Source organism: Vicia villosa, linkage group LG6 (genome assembly GCF_029867415.1).
Source record: "Vicia villosa cultivar HV-30 ecotype Madison, WI linkage group LG6, Vvil1.0, whole genome shotgun sequence".
In the NCBI taxonomy this organism is placed as follows: Eukaryota; Viridiplantae; Streptophyta; class Magnoliopsida; order Fabales; family Fabaceae; genus Vicia; species Vicia villosa.
Window position 1 is genome coordinate 126,765,029 of NC_081185.1, and position 6,877 is coordinate 126,771,905.

Genomic DNA, 6,877 nt, shown 5'->3' on the forward strand with positions numbered 1-6,877 from the left:
CCGACTAAATAATAATATCACTTTAAAATAACTTAAAATTAAATTCTGAAATAAAACAATAATTAAATTTGTAATATTTAATTGAAAACTAGTATTCAATTTTCATGATAAATAACACATACATTGAAGTTTTAACCGCAAAATTAGTAGAAACTAAACATAATCCTAAAGCAAAATCATTATATGTCACTAGTTCATAAAAATTAAGAAGAGTCGTATAAAAATCATGAAAATCGTGTCGTTGTTAAAATACTAGGCTAGTTCATCCTTTGATTAATCATCAAGATCATCATCCTTCGATAAATCATCAAGATCATCATCATAATGTGGATGTAAAGGAGAATTACGAGGTCAACTCGTATAACTAGATCCACCGCCTTATTGATGTTCTAAAGCTGCCATCCTTTGATTGAACTTAGCCACATCGATTATGAATTGGTCCTGCAACTCCTTTATATGCTAATGAGCCTTAACAACTCTTTGGTTTAGCTACCTCTTCATAGGTTCCACCAGCCTCCCGATAAAGCATCTCAATCACCTCATTTTCAAGAGGACGGGTCTCTTGAGTCAGATGAAATACATCTAGTCTAAGGTTGACAGACAAAGCCCCTGTATTGTAATATTGGCCTTGACAAAAACACCCCTATCAACATTTACGCGTAATCGAAATCTTGTCTCATCGTCAACCTTTTATGTATCACTTGTAGTGCTCATAAATCTTAATTAGTTGAGTAAGATGTTCCTGATAGTTATCTTGGAATAAAAACTTACATAAGTTTGAAATAGAGTGTATGAAATAGTTACTAGTAAACACCGTTATGTAAATTTCAATTAAAGACATTTATCAGTGAAACTTACTACAATTAGTTGTGGTCTCCCATGAATAGGTATCATTAGTGTAAGAACTAAGGAAAATGTCAATCTTAAATTCCATTACTGTGCACAATATTTAATCTGAACTCATCATATGAGCCAATAAAAAAACTTTCTATTGTATATGTTTAGATTGTGTTAAATTAACAAAAATTATTTATGCATAATCAACTAATGGTAGGGACGTAATAGTAATACAAACAAACAATTTACATAAGTTTTTTAGCACGACTATTAACCTAATCACCAGACTTCTTCTTATGGGTGGTCAATAAATGCTCATCATGATAGACAAATTGTCCAAGTATTTTGCTTTACCAATAAAGCCAATCAATAATGACCTTTTATGTTTTAACCACAATAAAAATCAATATACTAATTGTAAGGATAAACAAGTTTTATGTTACATGATCAAATAATTTTTAACATTTCATTGTCATAATCTAGCAACCTTTTATGTTACATAATCAAACATCCTATTGTCATAATACAACAACCTTTTGTTTCTCCCTAACTTACTGCTCAAGTTCTGAACACTCCTTTATTTCTTGTTGGAAGTTTCTGGCCTATGATTAGAGCTAGGAATTGTAGAAATACTATTACATCAGTATGACAATACTCTATGGTTCTTCTAAAACTAGCCTACAAAATCATAAAATATAAATGTAGTGATCATTGCTAATTTAATATTTTGTGGCTTATTTGGTTTCTCATCTATGACGAGTTTTATTTGATCAAGTCTCCTTAGATTGAAATGGACACTGATACATGTAGAAATTTAATTTCATTAGAAGATCATTGGATTTCCCACTATTCAAATGTTAAATTATATAACTTAAATGGTTGTAAATATAGTGCTTTTTATTGGAGACTGAGAAGAGTTTTAATAATTTTGAATGTTATACACTATGCGATTCTTTCATTCTTCATTACTTGTTTAGACTAATGAATTGCACACACATATGCACCAAACTACCCATGCAATACTATTGAATCTATCTTGCATTTACATCTTATAATCTAAATTAAAAGGATTTACATCTTATAATCTACAAGAATGCGAGTTATGTTTATGATTTTTTTTTCTTACAGTGAACATGATTTATATTTGATTTCAATTAAATCCTAAAAAATGATAAAAACAACAATTGAACAACAATAATGACTAAATTATAAATAACAATAATGAAAATAACAGTTAGTTTGTAATCATCTCTAAAAATTAGTCAAAATCATAAACTTAGAAATAAAAGCTAACTACCAAAATTATTATTAATCAAACACAAACTATCAACCTCAAAAGAGAGACAAAATCACAGCAAAATAAAAGAAAAACAATGGATTTTAAAGAGAAGTAGAAAATAACCTATTAAATAAAGTCGAAGGATGGTGATCCGAGAATGGCAGAATATGGTTATTTGAATGATGAACCGTGGTTAAGATGAACTGAAATATGTGGTCAAAGGATGAACAAAACGATGGCGAAGAAGAAACTGAGATATGGGAAGAAGAAAAAATGGAAGGGAAAGCCGAAATCCTTCGCTTCTAATTACAATATGGGTTTAATGGATATGCACTAACAGTTTAAAGTAGTTTTACACTGTCATCCAATAAAAAACAAACAATCTGCCATGTCATTAAAACTTTTTTAAAATAAAAGTGTGGTGTAATTAGATGCATGAGTGTGATTGGTTGACAGTGTAAAATTATTTTACACTGTCAGTGCATCACCCCTTTTCTCTTACAATATAACCTATTTTCTTTATTTCTCTCCAACCGAAACTCTCAATTTCTTTTGAAAATTAAAGAGGATCTTCATCTCTATCGCATCAACTTAATTGTACAAATATGTGGAATAACTTAATTGAGTCTACCACATCACGCAAATTTAAAATGACTCATTCATTTTTAAACATTTGACTAAAAACAAGTGATTTTTTTTAAATCATACGTGACATCTAATAGACCATCCAAAATGATATTTTTTTAAATAAGTAATATTTAAAAAAAAATTGACCCAAATTCTTCCCTCTTTTATTTTATTTTTCGTTTTTCCTTTTTTTTTTACAAACACTTTCAATTTTTTACTAAGCAAAAACTATAATTAATAAAATATAGATTAAATTACAGTTTTGGTCCCCCTATTTAGTGTGATTCATGAAATTAGTCCCCCTATTTTAAATTCAAACAGATTGATTTCCTATTTTAAATTTATACAGTTTTAGTCTCCCTCTCATATTTTTTCAAAGAAAATCAATGAGATATTTTATTTTTTAAACTTATATTTTTATCAATAAAGTTCAAAAATAGATTTATATACGATTATTTATCATGTTTTACATGTAATCTGTCATTTAAAAAATAAAAATATGGTTAATTTTAAGTGTAAAAGTATGAAAGGGGTGCTAAAATTATTTAAATCTGAAATAAAAGGATTAAAATTGTTTAAATTTAAAATAGAGGGACCAATTTCTGAATCAAAGAAAATAGAGAAACCAAAACACTAATTAAGCCAAAAAAAAATATAAAGGAAATAATATTAAGATGGTTTCATAGTCATTAAAAAACTCTAATTTTTTTTTTGACTATGTTGTGTGTAGCTCTTTTCAAGTAGAACTACAAGCCTCATAAGACTTGATATCTTGACAACAATTATAATGTTTATTGATCTTAGTGTACTTTTTTTTTCTATGAAGGTCAAATATGTGATTTTGCATTGACTTTAAACTTTGAAGAAATAAAAATAAATGATCACTTACAATTTTGATTGAGTATGGATAACTTCAATAAAATTATATGTTTATCAATTAAAAATACTAATTTCTAAGATTTATACAAAGTGTAAAAAAAGTAAAAAATTGTGCAAAAGAACCCATGCCATTAATGTACATGAAGTAAGATACACAAGAAACAATAAGTAATAATACTAGACCCCTTTTGTTTACAATATTTTCTATTTTCATTAAAAATATAAAATAATAGAAAAATACGTTTGTTTTAGATTTTATAAATATTTTCTTTAAATTTTTTAAAGTAATTGAAAAAATATATTTTCAACTCAAAATGTGATAACATGAATGAAATTTCTTTATAAATAAAATGATAATATTTTTATACAATTGTGAGATCACGAGTTAGAATCTTTAACAATATAGATATTTGTCAATCAAGTTATGCTTTATAAACACATGATGATAATTTTAACACACAACTTACGTTTTTCTTCAATTTTGTAGTTATGTATTACATGATCCAATTTCAAATACATAGTTTTTATGCATTATATTCGCAAGTCAAATTGATCAATTTTTTCCTCATCAAATAAATACAATTTAAATAGTAAATATTCAATTAGAAAAAAATATAAATAAAACAAGCATTGTATTAAAGAAGAATACTCCATTCATAAAAAAAACTAAAGTTATTAGTAAAAAATTCAACAAAAATTATATTAAAGAAGAATACTCCATTCACAAAAGAGTTATTTCATAAACACGCCTAAAACAGCAACACAAACAACAACAAAAAAGACTTAACACCGCAACATATCTAAGAGCATATAACAATCAAAACAATATCATCTGATTTAGATATCATATCTCTAACATCATTGTCATCTTTAACTAGCACAGACATACAATAGATTTCATCATTGTCATCCGTGATAGAGATGTACAAAACAAGTCTGTCAATTCTTCTAATTCTTTTATCATCATTAATCTCTCAGTCTAACCAAAGGATCGACTTTCTCTCAAGTTGCTCAAAACTCCAAATGTTCCAAAAACACATATTTATTGGAGGCTTGGTTCTCGAATAAAAAACATGCACATGTCTTTTACGACTCATGTTAGAACAAACGGAGAAAAAATTAAGAATAAAATGAGAAGAGGTGTGATAAAAGTGGTAGACGACACACTTCTATTTATAAAAAATAATACCTATTAAAATATAATATTTTATTTACAACAAAATGCACATTGTATAAGAGAAAATGGAAAGATACATGAGTTATGGAGAAATAATAAACTATAGAGAAACACATGTGTTATTTAAATAATTTTTTTTAATCTTAGCCATCTATTTTAATTTAAAGGTCAATAAATATTCCTTTCATTCTTTTATATATATAATAAATTAAGAAATCAATAATTTAACTAAGTATATCACATCATGAGTGTTGTTAAATAATAAATTAAGAAATCAATAATAGACAAATCACAATGATTTAACTAAGTATAACATATAATATAAGAAATATTTTCACTAAAGTTATACACAAAAAGAAATATTTTCAAGTATAGTTAATATATACTTATTTTCAAGATGTCAATCAAGCAAGTATCACAAAAGAGAGAAAATACATATATAAAATATGTTCAAAAATAATATTTTAGCAACTGTCATGAACATGATAAACTTAATTTTTGATATACTCATTATGATAGAGTATGATAATTCTTTTAGATTATGATTGTCAATGAAGAGAATAAAAATTGATGTATTATTTTCACTCAAGGTAGAGATTGTTGGTATTGGTTGAAAATATACATGTTAAAGAAGTCGCACATCAATTAATTTTATAAAAAAAAAGGAGTTCAATATAAGATAATAGATTCACGTTTTTCATTACAAAATGCACAATTCAAAAACACTTTAAAATTATATTTGACTTTTTTGGTAATGTTATTCACATACTGTCATTTGACAACGTTTGTGAGATTTTATTCAATTTTGAAATTTCTATTTATATTTTTATATTGTGACTATGTACTTTACTTTTTTAAGAATAGAGTATGTGATATGACAATTTTCGGTAATGTTATACTCATATTGTCATTTGACGACAGTTGTGGGATTTTATTCGATTTTGAAATTTTTATTTATGTTCTTATATCGTGACTGTGTATTTTATTTTCTTTGTTATTTTCTCTTAAAATTATAAATCATTTTTAAGAGAGCCATTGAATATTATTGTGAATCATTCAAGTCCTTCATTATATAATGAACTTTCTAAGAGTTTTACATATTTGAATTGTTATAGAATTACATTAAAATATCCTCTCTAGAGTCGGAATACTTAAATGAATTTGTTTTAATGTAAGACACAAACGCAATATTCTAACTTAACTCGTCATTGACACCACCTTTGTATGAAAAGATGTGTTTATAGAGACTTAAATTACTTGTTCCTCAACAAGCATGCTCTACAAGTGTTAAGAAGACTATAATATGTCAGACAAGGTTTCAATGACTTTATTATATATATATATAGCATAACTTTGATAACTTTAATTTACAAATTATTATCTCACTTCATTATTTTTTTTTATCACAAACAACTCAATGAATTTCATTTAATAAAATATGCTCAATACAAAGAGGAATCGAATTCAACACACTACGTCTAGCCCAAGAATTGGCCGCCCTCGCAAGGGAATGAGCAACCATATTCGCTTGACGTTTTACAAACTTGACCTCAAAGTTGGGAAAAGACTGAAGGAGAGTAGAAATAGACTGAATAATAATGCTAAATTCAGAAGCACATTTATTACTAGAGTGTAAGGCTTGCGTAACTCTCTGGCAATCACTCTCAAAAATAACCGAAAGCAGGTTCATCGAGATAGCTCCAAGGATAGCTTCTTTAAGGGCCAAAGCTTCCACTTCAATAACGCTAAATGTCCCAGGGTCCCAAGTAGTACCCGCACTAATGAAATTTCCAACGTGATCCCGCATACACCAACCTCTATTCGTAGTACCATTATTCTTATTAAAAGCTGCGTCAGCATTGCATTTGATCCAACCCATTGGCGGTGGTCTCCACTCCAACTCATTATATGATTGAGCAAAAGTACCATTAACCTCTTGAGCATGAAACCAATCATTCCACCTATGAAACGCATACACACCCAATTTAGACCCTTCCTCTCGCTCTTGGTGCCAAATAAAATCATTCCTGTTCTTCCATAATAATTCAAGCATAACCGCAAACCTTCCCGCTAACTTT

At 27.5% G+C, this 6,877-nt stretch overlaps 1 non-coding gene across 1 annotated transcript; it reads right to left on the reverse strand.

Annotated features, from left to right (window-relative positions):
* Positions 1 to 785: 785 nt before the first annotated feature.
* LOC131615432 (small nucleolar RNA snoR83) lies at positions 786 to 905 on the reverse strand. Its single transcript, XR_009287844.1, has one exon. It is a non-coding gene; the product is annotated as a small nucleolar RNA snoR83 (small nucleolar RNA).
* Between the last annotated feature and the right edge of the window lie 5,972 nt (positions 906 to 6,877).